Consider the following 22161-nt stretch of genomic DNA (forward strand, 5'->3'; position numbering starts at 1 on the left):
TGTCTAACACGCCGGCAGGCCACTGGGCCTGTTCCGCCGGTCGGTCGCAGGTCTGCCTACCTTGCGGGCTCGGGTGGCGGCTCTGCTCTGCCCCTACTCCAATTGGGGTGATGTGACTACCACGCCAGCGGGTCGCTGGGCCTGTTCCGGGCGCAGGCGGCGGCTCTGCTTTGCCCCTCTGGCTTGATGACAAAGTGAGAGAGACTCGGGTGTTTGTGACTCACTTTCTTTACCAGGAGACCAACTGTTTCTGTCGCCGCTGGTATCGATGAAGTTCTCTCCTCTGCCGCTTTCTGATGACATCAGATCTCTGCCATGTTGGTATCCCATGCGAATGGCAGCATGTCGTTCCCTTTGCCAGGTGACCAAAGCAACGGGTAAGTCCTGACCGGCCCTCACAAGCCCCGTCTCAATCCTGTTGCCTCTGCCTATGAAGGCTTGGTTGGTATTTACCTCCACAGTATTCAGCAGGACCCGGACCGAGAAGCAGTTTCCGCGGGTTCTTTAGCCCTAGGCCAGAGCAGTTCCGGGAGCCGGAATTCGGCCACTCCGGGCTCGGTGTATGTTCTGATAGGAGCAGGCTCCAAGAAGCAGTTTCCTTGGGTTCTTTATCACTGAGCCTGAGTAATTTGTCTGTGAGACGCAGGCGAATGGCAGCCTGAAATTACCTGTTCTATAGCTAAATGAGCTGCGATCCGTCGAAAACAGGGCTGGTGACATCAGCTCTTCAAGATGGTGGCCGCTGGCTTCCTCTGTGGTCTGACCGGTGTGGAGATCCAAATTGGACTGCTTCCTTCCCCCGTCTCAAACCCAGAATTCAGCACTGAGCACAGTGATTGCACAGCTGGCAGGAGCCCGCAGAATCCGCAGCGCTGTATCTTTGCATTGCTATCTCGTCGTTTCCCAGCGCGCGCCGCAGACTCTAGCCGCAGGGCGATTTGCTGAATAAGCAGCCTGACCCTCCGTGCGGACAAATTGCTCGCGTTTGAGCCCCCATAGCTGATCCTCATGCGATGGAAATCCTTCCTCTAGGTTTTGGAGCACCCCAATTTTGCTGGAAATTCCTAACAAGATAGCTTTTAGCCGTTCTACCTCGTCATTCTCCCGCACAGTGACGCGGTACACGGGGGTGATGCACTCCCTTCGCCGCCATCTTCCCTAGTCCTATTTTTTAGTTTTTGATGGACACAACATCTTTATTTTATTTTTATGTGATGCTGAGGATTGAATCCAGTGCCCGGCGCATGCCAGACGAGTGTGCTACCTACTGCTTGAGCCACATCCCCAGCCACAAGATTATATTTTAAATAAGACTTTTTACAATAAATTAAGTTTCTGGCATATATACCACTATCCTGATTACATAGACAATGTTCTTTGTCTTGGAAGACTTAAGCTGAAGGACATAGTAGTGAACTCTCATGAACTTTGTAACTTGTTTTCAAATGATGTAAGATAGGATGTGTGGGTGTGGGTGGGGGTAGAAAGAAAATGGTAAGAGGTTGATCTAATGGCCCATAGACCAGTAACAATATGAAAGCTTGTTAGAAACTCTCAGAACACTCCATAGAACTACTGAGTCAGACTCTGACTTTTAACAAAAACTTCCAGGTGATTGGTATGCACAGTCACACTTCTGTAGGGCATGCAGTGTGGCTGCACAGTCATACTGATCTATGTTCATGGAAGATCAGTCTGGTCTGTGGACAGAAATTAAAAATAAAGCAGATTGTGAAACAGGGGCAAAAATCACAGAGCTCTAGATGGAGTGTTCCAGTTATTATTGCTGCATGGAGGTTTTATTTTGTTTTTTAAAGAGCAGGCACTATTTATTATCTGACCAGATATAAGTATACCTTGATAGATATCTTAGTTCATCCTTCTATAAAGTCTATTGATCTGGCCTGTTTCCAGCATCTCTACTTTCTACAAGATGGGTGGTCTTTTTCTACATCCCACCTCATGCAAAATATAATTTGAAGAGCTACCAAGAGTGATTTGCTTCTTTGAAGTATTTTCCAACAGTATAGATCTCATGAATCAGATCCTGCAGGGATAATGCCATACTTACCAGGAGATGGAACATGCGAAGTGTTGCCTGTTCAGTCCTGGTGAGCTTAACAAATGTGCCATTTCAGATCTGGTGAAGGCAAAGAAGCTGCAGTGCCTAGTAGACCTTTTGGTTCACATCATTGGTACAACTCTGATCTTGATGACAAAGGCCAATATAGGTTCTGCAGGTACATAGAAGTTGCCAGTTTTTTTTTTTCACATCTTATCCTTGATTTGAAACTCAGTTCTATATGTTTGCCTATATTTCTTGTGATAGTGCTTAACTGTTTCATAGATAACCTTCTTCTTTGCCTTTTAAAGTATCTTTTGGGCAAACTTCTTTGTCAAGCACTTTACCATCAGCTCTGTGAAATTCCTTGGCTTTTTATTAAGGATTTCTGGCATGTTAGGAATCTTCTTTTTCTTCTCTTTGTTACCCTCCAGGATTCCACTGGAAAAGAGCCTGAGGAGCCATCTTGATGTCTTCCTTTCTTACGTGTCTGGCTCCCGGCTGAGGGCTAAAATAGCTGGAACTCCTTGGTGTCTCCTTGTATCTCCATGTGGTCTCTCCAGCATGCCAGCTTCAGAACAGCTGGGCTTCTTATATGGAGAGTCAGGTTCTAAAAGGTAAGATTCCAAGAAAGAGGGCTGTGAGAAGTCATTTACCTTTTACAACCTGCCTTTGGAAGTCACCTAGCATGCTTCTACCATGGTCCTCTGTTGAGGCAGGTATAAAGGCCTACACAGTTTTAAGGGAAGTGTGTATAGAGTCCACCTCTTGTTGTGAGAGTGGAAAAGTTCAGGAAGAACATGTGAAATGTAAAATACTGTTGTGGCCAGTTTGAGAAAATAGCATATGCCACAGAGAATAATCTAAATGCTGGTCCATTAAGAGAAGGGCATTTTGTCAGATGCCTTGCATCTTTCTAAAAATCTCTCTTTTTCATCATGTGTGGGTACATGCATACTAGAGTTTGTTTCTGTTACAATCAAAACAGCCTTGACTAATGGGTATAAGTAATGATTTTAGACATTATTCTTCACACTTGACATCTGTCTTTAAAATGAATCCATTTCAGTCTTGATCTTATTCTAACAGGTCATGATTAACTTATTGGGAAGCACACAGTCTCTGACTAATAGAAGTGCAATGTGACTGCTTGGTTGGTGGTACTCTTTCTTCAATAAGAAGAAAGAGTACCACCTTGTACCAAGAGTACCAACCTTGCTTTCACCAAGCAAGGCTGGCCAGGCTCACTGAGAGCACACTCAGTAGCAAGCCCATCACTTAGGCTGTCAGCCTCTTGAGCAGTGATTTTTCAGATGTGATTTGTGAATTGCATCTTAATGACATGGAAGATAATAAAGATGCAGATTCTTGGACTATAGCAGAATCTTTAGCACATGGAGTCCAGGAACTTGCATTTAAAAACTCCTTTTGTGAAGTTCTTCTCTAAATCTGTGTTTCTCAGCCCTTAATGTAAATATGGGATGGAGTGTAAGGCTCTGCATTTTTTAAGATGCTGCCCAGTGATGCTAATGCTCCCAGTAAACAAACCATACTATGGTAACAAGCCCTTACCAGTAGACCTCAAAGTGTGGTCCCTGGGCCAGCAGCATCAGCATCACCAGCAAACTTATTAGAATTGCAAATTCTTAGGCTCTACCCCAAGACTACTGAATCAGAAAATTCTAAGGGTGGAGCTAGCAATCTGTTTTAACAAGCCCTCCAATTGATTCTGTTGCTAACCTAACCTAAGTGTGAGGACCACTGCCCTAAGGAATTTCCAGTTGATGGAGAGCAGTGGTCATTCTTATAGCACCTTCAGGACAACTGGACTTTCTACATGAAACTCAATATTCTAAAAGGGCAAATTCTGAGAGAGAGAGAGAGAGAGAGAGAGAGAGAGAGAGAGAGAGAGAGAGAACACACCACATGGAGGTCACATCACCTTTTATGACCTGGATTTGAAAGTCACCTAGCACATCCAAAGTAATTGAACATAGCTGATCATCAGAATTCACCTGGGTTGAGATTGAACCTCCTATATGTTTTAGACCCTTCAGGAGATTCTAATTTTGTAGATCTGGGATGGGCCCAATATTTCTGAAATCAGCCATGATTCTGAAATTATTGTATTAGATGATTGGCAAGCTGGACTATAATCCAGAGGAAAGGCTAATGTAGATTGAGAGAAAAAAGTGGGGACAAACAAGAGGGACCTAGAAATTCACAGTTACTTAAATGACTATTATGTGATTAACCCTGGATTCAGGGTTTTCTATAATGTCATTTAATTTTTCAAGATGCTGTATTTGGCAAATACTATTATCTCCATTTGATAAATCAAAGACTAAAAATGAAAAAAAATATAAATAATTGTCACACAGTTAGCTGTGGAGCAGAAAATTAAAATCAGAACTCTAAATCTTTTTTTTCCACTTTGTAATCAAGAAAGGGTTGTGGTTGAAAGGCAGTCTGGACATCATGATGGGGAGGTCGGGGGAAGCCGCCTTAGGCAGTGGGGTGCTGAATTAATAGCATACATGCCAGTTTCCCCATATAAACAATGTTTTTCTGAAGAGTAAGGTCTATGTGGTTGTTTCCTTATTTACTCAATAATAATTTATTGAAAATCTTCAATGTAATAGGTGCTATCCTAGGTACTAGGAATACAGTAGTGAAAAAGTCTTCAGAGGTCATGGCCAAATCCAACTTTGTTTCTCAATACCTACTGGAACAGATGTCACACAATAGATGCTCTATGATGATTGCCTTCCATATTTTCTTGGCTGGATAATCTAGAATTAACTGTAGAATTGGCCATTGTTGAGTTATTGAGCCAATATATTAACCAGGGTCTATTTACAGAAGACTCTAATTTCTCTTCCAATTCTGTTTTATTGAGGGAGGGCATATTGGTGATAATTTATAATGTAACCAACTGACTAAGAAAGGAATTTGTTACTTTGCAGTCACATGCAAAGTTTTCTAGGAAAAAAGTTGAAATAAATTCAACTGAATTGCTGTAAACGAGTCTTAGAAATCAACTAAAATGTTATTTATCTTGAGTTTTCTTGTTGCCTCTACTTATGTGAATAATCAATGATTGCTGAACATCTTTCTTATGTTTCCTTCAAATAGACTCTCTTGAAATACTCTTTTCACCAAGTCTTTTACTGCCCCTGGAATAAGATTGGTCTGAATAGTCAAGAACTTTTGTAATGAATGTATAGTCATAAAAACTTGTTTAATATATTTAACTTAAAAATATCTGTGAAAGATTTAATTTACCTTCCTAATGTTATAAACAGAGCACAAAGAATACTTCTGGTGACAAAAACTTACATTGCTTGTTGATACTTGTTGATGTGACTATTGATAGTATTAAGAGTCTTCACACTGGGAAAATATAGTGTCATATCATGGATAGTCCCGGTTGATGTTTCTGTGTCTTGCTCCATGACTTCCACCTCTTTCCCTCAGAAGACTTGAATGAGAAGTGGTTTTGCTATTGCTTAGGTTTGAGGAGATTACATGGCAAACTGTTGCCCATCTAAGAATCTTTGCAGCATTTCCTTACATATGATGTCTGTCAACCATTCTCTAAAGCTAAGTAGCTTCAACATGCACAGCTTATCCTTGGAGTGTAAGAAAATGGCCCTATGGTTACTTGACATAGATGATCCCATTTCATAGCTAAAGGATCACCACATAGAAGACCACATGGCTACTAAGTATCAGTGTAGGATGCCTGATTCTTTAACATGAGGTCTTTCTACAATATCTGAAGGAAGCATCTTCAGAAAGGGGATTTGTTATATTTGAATTATATATATATATATATGGGTTATGTTAGGTTCTACTATTCAAAACTGGAACAGATTCTAGTATACCTGGAGAATCCTTATGCTCTGTTGTTTGTTTCCCCTTCCCTCTGAAAATAAACAAAATGATAAAGATAAAAAACTGACATAATTTAATTTACATTTTGAACTGAAGATTGTAATTTTTGCTTTTCTGTAATTTTTGCTCCCACTGTGAATCAACTCCTGTAGATGTGTTTTTCCCATTAAGCTCTCGTTTCATGAGAGTGGGATAGAGCTTTCTTTATCCCTGCATCCCTGGCTATTGGGGAAATGAATCAACAGTTGGTTTTGCAGAGGTACTTTGATTTAATTAAAAAACTCATTTTTGGGGATTCAAACTGGAAATTTTTAGACCAAACTTATTGAATACTGAAGATGTTTCAGGTAGGCAAGGCACTGAAGAGAAATAAAAACTCAACCATACACTCCCAGGACTACCTTGTGGTGGAGCTCCCTGGTCTCCCTCATACACTGTGGTCCACATGCAAAGGGCAGCCTCAAGTTGTGCCAGGAAACCTACACAGCCACAGGTTTATCTCAAACATCCACAAATCACAGAATTTATGTATCAAAACAAATAAATGTGCTGTGTCTATGAACACAACTTGCAGGATGAGCATGTGTTTGACATTACCCCATCCCATCTTTCTATTCAGGACATCCGCCTTTTATAAACCACAGAGGAAACTTTGGTGAACCATAGAGGAAGGACAGAGGATGTGTCCTTTCAAAGATCATATTCGACCCCCGCCCCTGGACCAGAACACCATCACTTCAGACACAGGATAACTTCGTGATGTTCCAAACTTGCAGCTGTTCTTGTAGTTTTACTTCCTTCTTCACAATGTTCTAGAAAGGACAGCAGAGATACACCCACATCCTCAGTGATGGGAGCTGAGTGCCAGAGACCTGCACACCTACTCTTTCCTCCCCTTTTTCTCTTTTGTTTGCTGTTCCTCCCCATAATCTTTCATAAAATGTCTTAAACAACCCCGTAGGAGGTTTCTAGTGGATCCATATACTTGCGCTTTCAAAACAACATTTTATCTCCCTGACTCACAGGCGGAGTGGAAAAAAACTCACACCAAAACAAACCCCTACACATTCAAAATAATCCACAAGGAAAGTCTGCATTGCAAATCATATTGCTGTATAATTATCCTGTTTACAATCTCTCATACATCTTTTTCTCATAGAAAAACGCAGATTTGGAAACAAAGCAGGAAAAAGATGCCAAAAAAACCCTGGCAAGGCTCTGACCACTGCCTGCTTAGGAACGGCCACGGAGGGAGAGAAATGTGTTTGCAATTAGGACTGCCCAGAGCGGGTCCGATTACATCTGCACACAGCCGAGCTGACGAGATTTCCAGAGTGAACTTGTCGTGTGGGTCTAAGTGGATAAAAGGCAACTTAGGCTGAAGCCATTACAAGGAAATGAATGTCCATCCCTTATACTGCCACCCTCATGTTACCCCTTGCTAGCTCACTCTTACCTCTTGAATGAAGAGGAACTAAATCACCATCATTTTAGACCCTCTCATGTTATAGTTCACAAGGTTTTCATGCATTTTCCAGCAATAGGCAAAAAGGGGAAATAAAATGAGTGTTTGTGAAGTGGTTTCCATGCTGGTCATGATTTGAAGAATGACCAGCGGATGTTAAAGAGATCCCAGCAAGACCCTGAGACAGCTGAAGGCTTCTCATCCCACCTCTGTGCTTGGGAGGAAGCATCCACACTTTGCTTCTGGGCTCTAAATGCACTCACCACTGACTCTTCAGTCCCACTTTAATCTGGTAGAACAATTAGCCTAGCCCACTCTCAAGGGCGAAGCAAGCTGTTCTCTGTAAAGAATTAAAAGCTTTAAAGTTTCTCTTCCTTGCTATAATTTCCAATACAAAAATGCTCCACCAAACCTCCACCAAATGCCACTCCTTCAATTAAAGAACAAAAACATAAAGCAAAACTTTGAGTTTCTCATGGTACCTGGATTCTGCTGTTGGGTTTTGGTTTCATTGTGTATGTTTTGTTCCATGTAGATCTGTGTTCTCTATTCTTTCTGGGATGGGGCACACTGACAGTCATTCAGAATTTCTTTTTTCCACCCATTTCCCTGACCATCCCTTTTCTCATACTTTTCAAATGATTCTATATTGTTGCTTTAAAAACATGTTTAATGAATTTCTGAAAGTTGAAATAATGCTACTTTGTATGACATCTTTGCTTAGAGGCACCAAAAGTCTCTTTAAGAAGTTTTCATAGTAATTTCATGCATATGCACACACATATCCTGCCACCAGCACCACTGGCCACACAAAGATGAGGGAATCAAGACAGCAATTTGTGAGGAGTCATCATTTCTCTAATACTCTTCCTTTTATTGCAATGTATCAGAGCTGATTCTTGACTGAGCAGAGCCCATTTTAGCTATCTATATTGTGTACCTACATCTAAACATTTTTCTGCATAGATTTTTCAGTTAGATCATTTTTATTAGTGATGTCATTTGTAGGGTGCTCAGGAATATAGAACCCAAGCTAGTATATTTAAGAATAAGAGAGGACTGTTTATAATTATTCTGGGACAGTAGCTGTAAACTGGCACCAACCTTATTCTAAAGTGACTTGTCTAAATTTATGAATCTGTGGTCAGCAGAGCTCTCTGGATTGCAAAAGTTTATTTTTGCAGTCTTGCCCTCTCCCTCCATTCTCAGTCTATCCTGGGTTGTCTAGAACCTTTGCCCAAGCCTGCAAGATGTCCTTGATAAGGAAGGAGGCGTAGTCCTGGATCTGGGATCTGGGCCTCTGTATTTGTTTGGCGCACCCTCATTGTTTCCACTGTTGCCTGCAGAAGCGATCCTGGACAGTCTGAAAAAAATATTGAAAAACTGACATCAGCAAGCCTTGTTACACTAACACCAGAAAAGAGGACATTTATAACCAGAGGCATAGCATAAGTCCTCTGTAAACTGTCACTGGCCCTTTTACGGAGTCTCTTCCAGGAGTTTGCCTTGGATGGGACCATGTTTCTCAATTGCGAACTAATCCAGGCTGCTGGTTTCCCAACCAGTTATGTGATACCCTTAATTTCTGGTGACCTACTCCTAAGAAGTCAGTCTTATGGGATGCTGCTGGCTATGCTGGCCAGCTGGCTCAAATGACATGGCTTTGCTTCTCCATGGATGACTGGTCCCTTTTAATTTGACTTGTCAATACAAACCTTCTCCCTATATAGCCAAACATGTTAATTTCTCTTTCAAGATTTTTTTAAACATAATTTTATTCTTAAATACCTTTGGTATTCCACCAATGTTAATGTTGCTGTAATTTAGATTAAGACTTTTTCTTAAAGTTATAATTAAATATTATGGATTTAAAAATTGTCTTCCCTGGAAATGAGATCATCTGGATCAATATTTTTCTCCTCCCTGGATCATAAGTAGTAAACTTTTGTTTCAATATTTTGTGTCGATCATTTAGTTCATTTTAATATTTTTTCCCAAATGAAATGGACTTACATCTTAATTTTGGTGGGCATATTTTGCTGATACACTAAGAATTCTCAGTTGTCTTGCTGAAGGACAGGGAATTAGTGTGCCCCCGTATCTTTCTTGAGTGCTATTACAGCAATGCCAGTAATAAATGAAGAATGCTGCTTCTAACTGCCTCTTCCTGACAATTTTCAGGGACTGATTAAATATTTGCATGATGTGGCTGCAATCCTGAATAATGGTTGGAAGGTTAAGGAGAGCAACCCTGCCTGCTCCCTTCCTTTCTGTGGATGATGAAAAGACATTCAGCATTAGGCTCAGTAACACTGTAATACAAGGATACAGTATCTTTCCTCTAATGACTCATTACCATCTATTTTTAAATGTAAGTACATTTATATAAAATGATAATGTCACGGTGTGCCTAGGTTTTTCATATTATTGCTTCCTTTCCCTTGCTCTGTAGCCATGCTTTTTTTTTTTAATGGGAAATTCATGAATCAAATGTTATCAATTGAATTGTCAGGGAATGCTCTGGATACTTGATTCTGCTCTTGCATCAGTGGGGAAGAAGTTGGATCAAGGAGTTCTTTTGGAATGCTAACAAGTTGTGATGCATTGTGGGGGGTCCAGCTCTCTTGAATGTGATGTATTCTTACTTCTTGTAGTGACAGCATTTTGCTGACATTTCTGGGGAGGGAAGTGTTCCACATAGACATGCATTTTCCAGATAACTGGAGCTAACTTTTCCATGCCAACCCTTATATTTTGAGTGGGGTTGAAAGTCTTTCTAAAATATACAACAATTTCTTGCCTTGTTTAGTAGAGCAGAGATAGTATAAGACATGTATTCTTTTTGATCCAGTCATATCTTGTAATGCTACCAATCCTAGAGGACAAGGGAGGTGTTGCGTGAGTTATTTATATTTTATATCCTACTTATTCCTGCAATGACCTTGAGATAAAAATATAATAAAATAGCACATAATGGGTCAAGTTAAGCTCTCTAACAATTGTCTAGGGCACAGGTATATTTTATATTAAAGTTGGATGCATACCTTTTCAGTATCAGGCAGCAAAAAGGACATCTTGCTTTGAAAATCAAAGAAGATGTTACACGTATACTTCCTTGGTTGGAGTCCCATCTCGTGTTGAAATGGAGGTAGCCTAACAGGGGAGTTTGCCACCGCAGCTATGAAACTTTCTCTAGCTCATTCTATTTGGAACAACAGTGTCAGCCAGCTCCAATACCATTCCCCATAACAAGAGGTCACATTCCCAGAATTTTCTCTCTTGTCACTCACTCTGTCATCTTTCAACCCTCCGGCTTCCTCATTCATCTTCCTCCCTGTCTCCAAAGCCTTAAATGCTAGTACATGATTCTCTGCCTCTTTCTCCTACCTCCTCCTCAGTCTCCTTTTGTCCCGTTGCACTTTTGGTAAACATTTCTACTTTTTAAATCCTTTCTTCTAAATTCATCCTTGTTTCTAATAAACAGGACAACTAGAGACAAGCTATTTGAAGAGAATTTATTTAGTTTTACTAGGAGATTAGGTAAGTGGATTTAGTCAAGTTAATGGGTCAGAATAAATAGAAGAAAGCAAAGTATTGGTGGCGTTAATGAGTTTTCAGGTTTACGTAGTAGTTTCTTCTGGCAAGGAAAAAAGTCAGTTGTTGATTACTGTAATTATCTAAAAGAATGTAAGTTTCATAGGTGTGTACAATGATAAAAGCACTTGGCCATGACCACAGTTATCAGAAACTATGTTGACCTAAAAAACAACTATAATAACCTGCAAGTGGAGGATGGAGATTCATCCAAAGGTAGCTGAGGCAAAAAGTGGAATTGCTTGTTCACAGTTGAGCAAACTCCTCTCTGGATTTTATTACCTGTGTTGTCTTGGTGCCCTTCATGTGGGCCACCGTTCTGTTTGTCTTCAAGTGACTCTAAAATTAAGTTTTCTAGTTAGGTTAAGACTACTTAATGCTCATTACTGAGAATACTTTGATTGAATTGGCTCATACATAAAGCATGACTCGAATTTTGTGTCAAGAAGATTTTCAAGTTCATGTGTATAACTTTAGGAAATTCCACCGGGATCGTGAAGACTTTTAGGGGATTCACATCGTCTTGTTCCTGGGTCCCCTTCTCATTGTGAGGACAGAGGCAGATAAGCAGCATCCAGATCAGGCTTGAGTCGTGAATAGCCAAAACCAAAAAGTTTTTTATTCTTCAGGAAAAAAATAAGAATTTCCTGAGAGATGAGCTATTTATATAGTGATTCCTTACTCAAACTCTACCATGGCTAGCAACAAAGTGAGGCTACTAAAAAGACTAGTGGAATCATTGTATGGGGGAGAGTTGAGTAGTAGGGGGAGAAGTAGGAGTGAGGCTGCCAGGGATTGAACATTGTGACACTCAAGACTCATATACTGAAATCCTAACCCCCAATGTGATGGTGTTAAGGGATGGGGCCTTTGGGAAGTCACCCTGATCTCAGCCTTCCAGCCTTTAGAACTGGGAGAAATAAATTCTTGCTACCCAATTTCTAGTATTTTGTTATAATAGTCCATATTGACAAGGACAGAGGCTAACCCTACATTTAGTCCTTCTGGTATTCACCAGATCAAATCATTCAAACAATGTGACACTTTTCCCCCACATGATGATTTTATACCTATTAATGCCACACATGTAAATTGCTTGAGTGAAGTCTTTTAAAACCAGGTTAACACTCTATTATTTTAGTAGGTATTAGTGCTATGATTAATGGATGATTACAAGCAGCACTAATTGAACATTGGGCTGTATTTTAGTTCAGGGCTTACAAAGATGAAAAGAAATAGATTTTTTTAAAAAAATATATTTACTTTTTAGTTATAGGTGGTCGCAATAACTTTATTTCATTTTTTTCTTTTTTTTTTAAAGAGAGAGAGAGAATTTTTAATATTTATTTTTTAGTTTTTGGTGGACACAACATCTTTATTTTATTTTTTTAATGTGGTGCTGAGGATCAAACCCAGTGCCCCGTGCATGCCAGGCAAGCACTCTACCTCTGAGCCACAACCTCAGCCCAAAAAGAAATAGATTTTATTCCCAAGTTGCATATAGTTTAGCAAGAAGGTGTGTGGCCAAGCAAACATTAAGGCTCAGTAAGAAATTTACTATGAAGTGCTATTTGCAAGACCCAGAATATAACCTACCCCTTCTCTCTGAACTTCGAACTATTTGAGAAGTGGATGAAAGAGGTCAGATAGGAATCAAAACTAGGCTTTCTTACCAGTAATGGCTTGGAGAAAGTAGCTTGGATCTCAGGCCAATAGGCTTTACTTCCTCCTGCATTAACCTTGTTTGGTAATGGCTTTTTTATACAAGGTAGCAGAAACAAAAGGAGAATGTGGGTTATTTATGGGCAGCCAGGTCCCGAAAGAGTCAAAGAGGATGGATCTCTAGCTAGCAGTAAGTCTCCGATCCCAGTCTTCCCAATCAGATTGCTCCTCTCTCCAGAAATAGTAAAAGGAATGGAAGCAGACCTCTAGCAGTATTGCCTTAGGGGCTGAAGGCTTTCCTCAGAGTTGGAATGCACATAGTGCTCTGTTTAAGGAAGGAGGGAGAGTGGCAAAGAAGCAGGTGGGCAGCAAATGCCAATGTAGAGGATCTTGTGTTTTCCTATTGACACTCAGAGCCTTGGAAAAGAAGTGATCCTTCAGTGACCACTGTGTAAGGAATTTTCTTCTCAAGAATGGAATCCTTGATATGTAATTTTAGACTGAAATGCAGAATTTATCAGCTAAAGACTTTTGTGTGTGTGAGAGCTGCTTCTCCAAAATAAGTAACAGATGTGTGGGGCTTCATTGAAACACAAATATGGAGGAGGCATGAACTCAGGGTTTTGTTCATGGCAGGCAAGTGCTCGACCACTGAACTTATCCTCAGACCCAGGAGGTATTCCTTATATATGGAAAGGTGCCATTATAAGAGATGTGTCAGAAATTCAGCCTTTTCTGTCTGTCTAGTTTTATTTAGTCATGAGCAGAATATAGTAGAGAAGGCCCTGAGGAACATCTCAGCTCAAGTTTGGAAAACAGTGGTCCAACTTTATCGTTTGGAAAATGCCGAATGTGAACTCTGAAACAATGCAGGTTAGGAATGAAGGATGATCAAGGAATGTTCAACAGAGTATGGCCCCAGATGCCCATGCCCCATTCTCTCTAGTCATTGGCCACTGAAGCTGCTTTACAGTATTACAAACTTAGATTGCCTGGGTGCTGAAGTCTTCAGTGCACATTCACAACCTCAGCTAACTAGTTGATTGGCAATAACAAACATAATGTATTATAATCAGTCCTAAACTCAGACTAAACTTAGAACTAGAATGATTAGAGATGGTTAATCTAAGCCTCTTCCAAAATTGTGTAATGATTGGTAAGTCCTCTTTTGAACACAAGTATATTTAAGGAGTATGAAAATCTCATTATATTTTATTAAAATAGTTCTTTAATTTACACAAATGTGCACTTGAATTAGTACTTCTCAAAATGAATCAAGGAAGTACAATTTTTAAAAGGAGTCAGCAAAACTTTATTTGCTCAAAATACCTATAACAGGCATTTTACTTTCTCATTAAAATGTTTCTGTCCTTGGTCCTGTTTAATGAAATGGTCTGCTATGTTACCTGCTTTGAAAGACCAAACTATAAACAAGTAAATTAGAAGTTCTTCCTTGATTATGTGAGGGAGAAATATCACATCACCTCCACCAAAAAAGTCTCCAGAAAAGTAAGGAAAAGTTTGAGATGTTGCAGTTGTAGAATTAATTGTACAGTGTCTTTTCGCTAAATTTTCAGACAGTTCCAGCTTCCACTGTGGTTCAATTTAGCAGTAATGCTGCTCAGATGATAAGGATTAATTTTCTGTGACCTATTTTCTTTCACCTTTGTATGACCTTAAAGCTTTTTTTTTTTTTTTAGGTCTTCCCCCTTATTTTCCCTTATTCTGCCTGACTTCTACCTTGTGCTGCCATGGCTAACTTCAAAGCAATTTTCTGTCTGATGCTACGTTTTATTGTATAGGTAGCTATCCATTCCACTACATAAAACACCATTTGATTTGCTTATTAACAACCCCGCCCCTGAAAATAGGGACAAAATGAGTTATTGAACAATTTCCCAGTTTACTTTAGCAGGGAAATGTTGGGAGGTGGAAAATGTGTATTCTTTACATGCAGTGGCACAATTCTGTTGGCTATTTATAATTTACTTTTGTCCCCTTGCACTTGAGGTAAAAGTCAGTTTTAAAAATAGAGACTGTAATTTTTAAAACTGAAATCAATAGTCAGAAATCTCTGCAAATAAATTAGGGCAGGCTCTTCATTGCTTCTTTTTCACGTTTTCTCTGCATGGCCATTTTTATTTTTAATAAGTGCTCCAGGATACTTTTCACAAATCTTTCGTTGTTTCAAAGCTTATTATTTTTAACACTACAAACACATCCAATTTAAATGCAATGCTAACACACATAGAATCTACACGTAGTTTCTACGAACAAGCCCTAAGAACATACTTAAAGGTAGCTTTAAATTAAATGATGGCATATATCTGAATTGGGTAAGTTGTAGGTTAGTACATTGAAAAAGCCAGCACTTACAAATACAGAAAATAACACAAAGCTTCAGCCAGACTCAGTTTTGGACGTGGATAATCAGAACAGTCTGTAGCTGTCTGTGGCTAATGGGATGTTTCTCCCAGCTTTGTCACCATGGCAAATACTTTATAATACACAAACATTTGTAGTGCTAAAAATCCACCCACTCTTGTTGAAAGATGGCCAGGTTTTGTAAAATTACATTCCAGCTTGTGCTACCCTGCTGATTTTTGAGATAAGTTCTTTCTGTTTGCCATTCATGTATTTAACAAAGGATCAAAGAGAAAAAAATATATATGTATATAGTTTGTAAACATATATTGTACTTTCATAGTTCTAGTACCTTTGAAAGAAGTACCTGTCAGTAGGTTTTTGTGATAGCCAAATTTGGGGCTGGAAGATTCTATTTTGCAGAGGTAGCAGGGAGGGGAAATCTGTGGGTCTATAATCCTCCCCCATACACTCCATCATTCTCTCCAAACAAGCATACTATCAGTAAGATAGAAGATTTGCAGGACAAATACAGCTTCAAAGCAAGTCCCTTTGTCCCATCAACAATCAGATTGCTGCCCTTAAGCTCCCATGGAGAGTTTTGGGTGTGTGTTCCTATGACAAATGCCACCAGAACCAGTCTTTGATGGAAATTGTAGCGTTCTCCAACTTCCATTTGCCTCTGAACCAGGGTTGGAGCACCAAAGGCACAGGCAAGACAGATGGGGTTCCTTTCAGACAGGGTTCCTTTTAGACCCTCCCTTTCCCCAACCAAGAGAGCAACTCATTCCTTTACTTAACAGGAGGGGGAAGAGAGCCCTGGTAACTAACACTCCCTCTCAGAGCCAAGTGGCAATGCCAAAAAAACACAGAATACATGTGACTAGGGGGGAAATGTAGGCAAAACAGGCTTTCCCACAAGGGGGAGGACGAGGACGAGTCACAGTTTCAAAAGCATAATATAGGTGTATAGTGCCAGGAAGGGCCAGTCTAAATATTTACACACACCAGTGATATATGAGGGAAAGCTTAACAGAATGCTTGGAGAAAAAGGAGAGAATATGAATGTTACTGGAAGCTCTAGGCACAACACCGGGTTTGTTGGCGACCTGTTTGAGTTTTACAAGCCTGTTTACTCTGTCTGTTACCCCAGCATCATCCTGCTACATCATATGGTCCATCTCAGCATCGCAGGGCATCAGGCAGGAAGGCAGGAGACAAGGGTATCAATATATCATGATTTAGAATGCCTTATCAGGGAAAGACACCTCCTAGCTATATGACAATTTTAATGATTATTAGCTTTCAACAAAACCCTGGACATTTATTTCTATGAATTGGGCATAGCAGAAATGAAAGATGCCCTTAGATGTGACTGGTTCAAGTGACACATTGCTTTCATTCTACTTTGGAAAACATTGGGATGCTAACTTCGAGTTTGCATATTCAGTCAGTGATACTGCTTAAGACATTAGGTTCATAAGAGCATCCGCTAACCTTGCAATCAAGTTTTCCCTGTATAAAATACTGCATGTAAAACACCAATCCCAAGTGGTTTTGATTGGGAGAAGCAAAAGGAATTTTTTTTTTAAAGAAATTACCTTATTTGACTTCAGGATTATGGGTAAAGTTTTATAATAGTTATTAGCCATAAATAAGTTTTCCTAAGAGAGAAAACGTAGGGTTTGTCCCCCCTCCCCAAGAAAAAAATATTATAGCAAAACAGGAAGTAAATCTTGGCAAACAGTATTACTTTTATTGTGAATTTAAATATTTATTTTTTTCTGCCCGTGCAGAAATCTTTGTTCTTGATGTTTTTAGTAAATTAAATATTGCAGATACCAAAACTAGAGTTGATGCAAGAAACACCTGGTGATTTAAGTTGCCCTTTTTATCAGCAATTTTAGCAACCCTCAAACACCAATAGAAATCCTGCCCTGTGTTTTGTTTAAAGTTCATTTCCTGTCTCTTAGATGTTCATTGACCTTTTGATGTTGGCCATTTTGCTTTTTCCATTTTTTTCCCCAGGGAATTTCATTCCAATTCTCATTGACTTCATTCCATTCCTGACCTCTTTTCCCCCCCAACAAAACTAAATGCAGCCCCAGTTAGTTTTACAGCTCTTCTTACTTCTCTTGTACATTCATTATTTTGTCAGGAATCAGCTGCCCACACCATGCAATTTTCACAAACACCTGCATTCACATACACAATAAATCCCATCTTAAGTAGATTGACTTTTCTACAATTCTTATTCACAAAATTTGAAATTTCCTTATGCTTGTATCAGAAATTTCGTGGAAGACCTTAATTATATCCATTTTACTCAATATCATTTAGTTCCTGGAAGCAATATTTGTTCCTATGGATATTTTTCTGTCTCTCGTGTTTTTATTAAAACCCACAATAGACTCAATTTTATCTTTTCCTTAGATAAGTGCATTAAAGAAGAATAATGCAAATGAAAGGGATATATTTATGGGACACGTTCTGGGATCATACATCGAGTGACTATAAATAAGCCAGATCAGATCCTGTTTCACCTCAAGTGCTGAAGAGCACAGAGCATTCTTATCTGTGTGATGAGATAATTTGCAATCTTCTCTTTTTCCTTAGGGCAACTAAGTGCATGTGTAAGCTTGCTTGTGCTTCTAGAAACATCTTTAATATTTCCCCAAACTCCACTACAACATTTTCGGTGAAAAATGGCTCTGCAGTTTGTTTCATCATGCTAATTGAAATGAATTATTATACCATGCAGAAAAAGCCTTCTTCTCTTCTAAATTAGACTTTGCAGATATCTCTGATTTACCTGCAATTGGATTACAAGAGCAAAATAATGCTTCGGAATTATCTAGTTTGAAAAGGAATATTCACCATGGCAAAAATGAAGTGAAGGACAAAAGGAAGCCTTCAGAAAACAGTGTAAGTTCATTCTTCTATTTAGACAAATCAAGGAGGTGTTAATTTGCAACAACTGTGATATGATTCATATTTTTAGTATTTGTGACATTCAGATACACCCTTTACCCATTCTGCATTTGTAAGCCTCTGGCCAAGGAATGTGCTTTTCTTTCTATTTTTCCTGTGATTTTTATGGGTGAGAAAAATGAGGCTTTACAGTTCTGTGGTCTGTTTTGGTTCTGTACTATCATAAGGCTTAACAAGTTAAATGCTTAAAATTGCCTCCTGGATTCCTTAGTCTGAATTAAGGGCTAAACCTCATGGCCATTTCCAAACCTTGACCTTTTTCCAGGCTCCCTGCCATCTAAGTATGTCCCTAGTGCTCCAGAGCTCCCTCCTTCCCAACATCTCCTTCAATTCTTCCTGAGCCCTGTGTTTAGATGGCATTTCCACAGACTCTAAATACACACACACACACAAACCAAACCTGAATTCTGGATGTGCTCCACTCTGAAAAGTTGGAAGTGTCTGAAGACAACTTTTTAAAAATATTATTTACAAACTTTGACACACAGTAACTGCACATATTTATGGGGATACTATGTGATATTTCCATTTATATATTCAGAGTATAAGGATCAAAGAAGGATAATTGATGTATCTATCACCTCAGACCTTTATCGTTTCTTTGACAAATCTTGTCAGCTAGTGGATCCTTGTGAGTGTTCTTTCTTTTTCTGTTCCCCATGGGCTACAGGCTAACTCTGTGACATGATCCCTTTCCCTGCTGCAGTCATCTTTTGCCCAGGGGCCCGCAGAAACCCTCCTCCCTTTCTTTCCACATTCCACTCATACCAACACCACCTTTGAATCCCAGTTGAAGACTTCTCTCAGCCTCACCCACTGACAGCAGCTGCTCTGGTCAAACCATCTCATCAAGGTTCACAACATTCTGGAGTGTGTTTTCCACACTCCAGGTCTCCATGCATTTGTGATCTTGAAATCAGTTTTATAGGAACTAACCCACCAATTTTTCCCTTTTATTTTTAAATTACTACAGATTATAGGAATTTGGAAAGAAATGCATAAGGAGGCCCTATACATATTTTACCTCTCCAAATACTGCATAGCTATAGTGAATATGGATCTATTCAATCTTATCACGTGTGTAAATACATGTAACCACCAACACAATCAAAGTAACTATTGAAATAAATTTGATATATTGCAGGTAGAAAAATAAGAATTGTTACATGAAGCTGCCCAGTTTTGCATTAATTTATGTCCATTTTCACACATATATTACATGTATCTGTATAAATACACTGTATATTATAAAATACATTCAGGGGTTTGTTTTTGTTTTTGCTCTGGGTCATGAATGCTATTGTCTTAGACCCTTGCTACTCAAAGTATATCTATGAGCTGACAGTGTGGATCTCACTGGAAGCTGGTTAGAGGTTCCGGTCCCACTCTAAGCTTAAAGAATCAGAATCTGCATTTTATTTATTTATTTATTTTTAGCATTTTGCATCTAATTTTATTTATTTTTTATATATGACAGTGGAATGCATTACAATTCATATTACACATATAGAGCACAATTTTTCATATCTCTGGTTGTATACAAAGTATATTCACACCAATTCGTGTCTTCATACATGTATTTTAGATGATGATGACCATCACATTCCACCATCATTTCTAACCCCATGCCCCTCCCTTCCCTTACCACCCCTCTGCCCTATCTAGAGTTTCTCCATTAGAATCTGTATTTTAAAACAGGATCCTGAGATGATTTTCTCCTGAGATGATTTTCATATATGTTAGTCTGAGTAGCAGAAATGGATAGCTTCAATGAGCCTATAAGAGGGTAAAATACAATATCTGCATTTCATTGAAGGTTGAAATGAGGGCAATGACTTGTCCCCTTTGGAAAGTTTGAATTGGCATCCTGGACGTTCTCCTTCCCTGCTTTAATAGGAGGCACAGCCAGAATCTATAGGGCAGGCGACTGTAGAAATGATGACAGACCTTACATCAGCAAGTTCTTTATTCTTTCAGGATTTTATCATGTTTTCCATGAGAAACCAAGGTGAAAAAAAAAAAAAAGAAGTTGGTCCCTTTCAGTTTTTGTAAAATGGTGACTGATGTCTGGGAAGGGAGTTTAGCTCACAGTATTAAAGATGATTAACAGCTGACTATCCCCCATACCAAATGTGATTTCTACTTCTCTTTTCCAAAAAAGAGATACACATGGAGGGAAAATGAGAGAAGTACTTGACCTTGCTTGTTAGGACTAGAATTGGGTATTATGTATCCACAATTCCTGAGACGCTCTTATTCTGTGAGCCTCATCATTCTTTATGAGATTATTAAATTTAATGAATTTTATTTTTGTAGCTTCTACACTTCTATCTGAAAAAAAACCAAAAAACTCACATATGATAGCAATTCTGAGTGAGTGGTGCTTTCCAAGATCCTGAGCCCTGGTCTCTTTGTGGCAGGAAAGCCAGGAAGAGACAGAGGAAGTTGAAAGGGAAGGAAGGTTTTGGAATGACAGTGATCTAGCTCAGATTCATTCCAGCAACTTCTAGCTGCTTTTCTTAAAGTAAGGCTAATTAACATAATTAACACATTGCAGACAAAATAACCCACCCAAATATTAACAAAATGTCTTTCATAAGAAAAACAGAAAATGTGGTTCCGTCATTTTATTTCTGCTTAAGAAGGCAATATTATGAAGGAATGTGAAATCCTTTAATTAGACACAATTTAAAAGCCAGACAGAAAATTGAGATGCCGAGAATTCTACCTAGAGAAGCAATGTTTATACTCCAGAGCATCAGACAATGTACCACACACAGACAGATGTTTTACAGTGAATTAAGATTATCTTATCATACCAGAATATTACTCTGTTATAACCACATTAAGATACATTTTGAGCACAAGTTATAGCATCATAATGAGATTAAACATCTACCCTGGTAGAGGCCTCAAGCTAGATTTAAAGAAGAAATTCAGATTTTTTTCATTCTGTTCTCTTATATGAATATAAATTTAAAGATGGGGGGAAGTAGGTGCTAAGAGGATGATGAAGGTGAAACTGGACACTGTGGGAATCTCATGAACATGGAATTGACCATTATTTGTGCCTCTGTACATATTTCATGGGTTACTGAAAAGAATGTAGCCTGGGAATCACCAACTTTGAGGTAAAATGTGTGGTATGAAGAAGACAGAATTTGGGGATTTCAAGATCTTTCAGGGCTCTAAGTCACTCAGCACCCTCTGGGCCATGTGACCCTCCAATCTGACTTGAAGGCCTCCAGTAGTCATACCCTGGTTGGGTGGCCCATTAATGAACTTAATCCCCTATCCTGCAAAGCCCTCCCCTGCAGAGGCCCACATTTAGTGCCTGGACCCCCAATTAGTGATTCAAAAGACTTCCTATAGCCTTGCTAATTATAAAATAAACATTTTGGGTGTCTACCTGACACCTGCCCCCCCCCTATCATCTGCCTTCCCCCAGGAACACAGAGCACAAACTACCTGGGAAGTATTTAAACCTTGGCCCCCTTTCCCATCTTCCCATTTAAATAGATGTGTTAAGTAAAATGGCTTTAGGGCTTTAAATCTTTAACTGTTGGAAAAATTAACTAATTTCCAACTAGTCTCAAATGAGGGTTTAATGACCTTTTAAAAAGTAAAGTGTGGGCCTGAATTCTATTCTCAACTGTGTTGATTGAGGTTTTCTTTTTTAGCAGATTTTCTCTAGTTTTTCTCACCTACATCCTTTCCCATCCCCCAAATGTACAAACTATACCTACAAACGAAGGTAGAATTTATGAGATCTGACTTGACTTAAAAGCAACAGCATCTCAAGTTAATGACATAATTATGATATCACCTGGGACAGTTGCTGTGGACTAATTTGGAGAGAAAAAAATATTTTAGGTTTCTTCCTTTTCCTAATAGATGGCACCTTATGAGACACTCTTTAAAAGCTGTCAGGATTTATTGTATCTTTTGCTCAAGACTGTGCTGGGCTCTATTATACAATATTATGAACTTTGGGTGTTCAATAAACAGCTGACAGTGATAAATGAGAATGAGCCCATGAAATACTTGGTGGCACCTTCAAGCATCAAACATTACTCTTGCATAATGGTGAAACCTTAACTCACATCCAAGGGCAACTGGTGATAGT

General features: G+C 39.1%; 1 pseudogene; it reads right to left on the reverse strand.

Annotated features, from left to right (window-relative positions):
- Positions 1 to 1869: 1869 nt before the first annotated feature.
- On the reverse strand, positions 1870 to 3678 carry LOC139707669 (large ribosomal subunit protein uL30 pseudogene; annotated as a pseudogene).
- Between the last annotated feature and the right edge of the window lie 18483 nt (positions 3679 to 22161).

Source organism: Marmota flaviventris, chromosome 11 (assembly GCF_047511675.1).
Source record: "Marmota flaviventris isolate mMarFla1 chromosome 11, mMarFla1.hap1, whole genome shotgun sequence".
Lineage (NCBI taxonomy): Eukaryota > Metazoa > Chordata > Mammalia > Rodentia > Sciuridae > Marmota > Marmota flaviventris.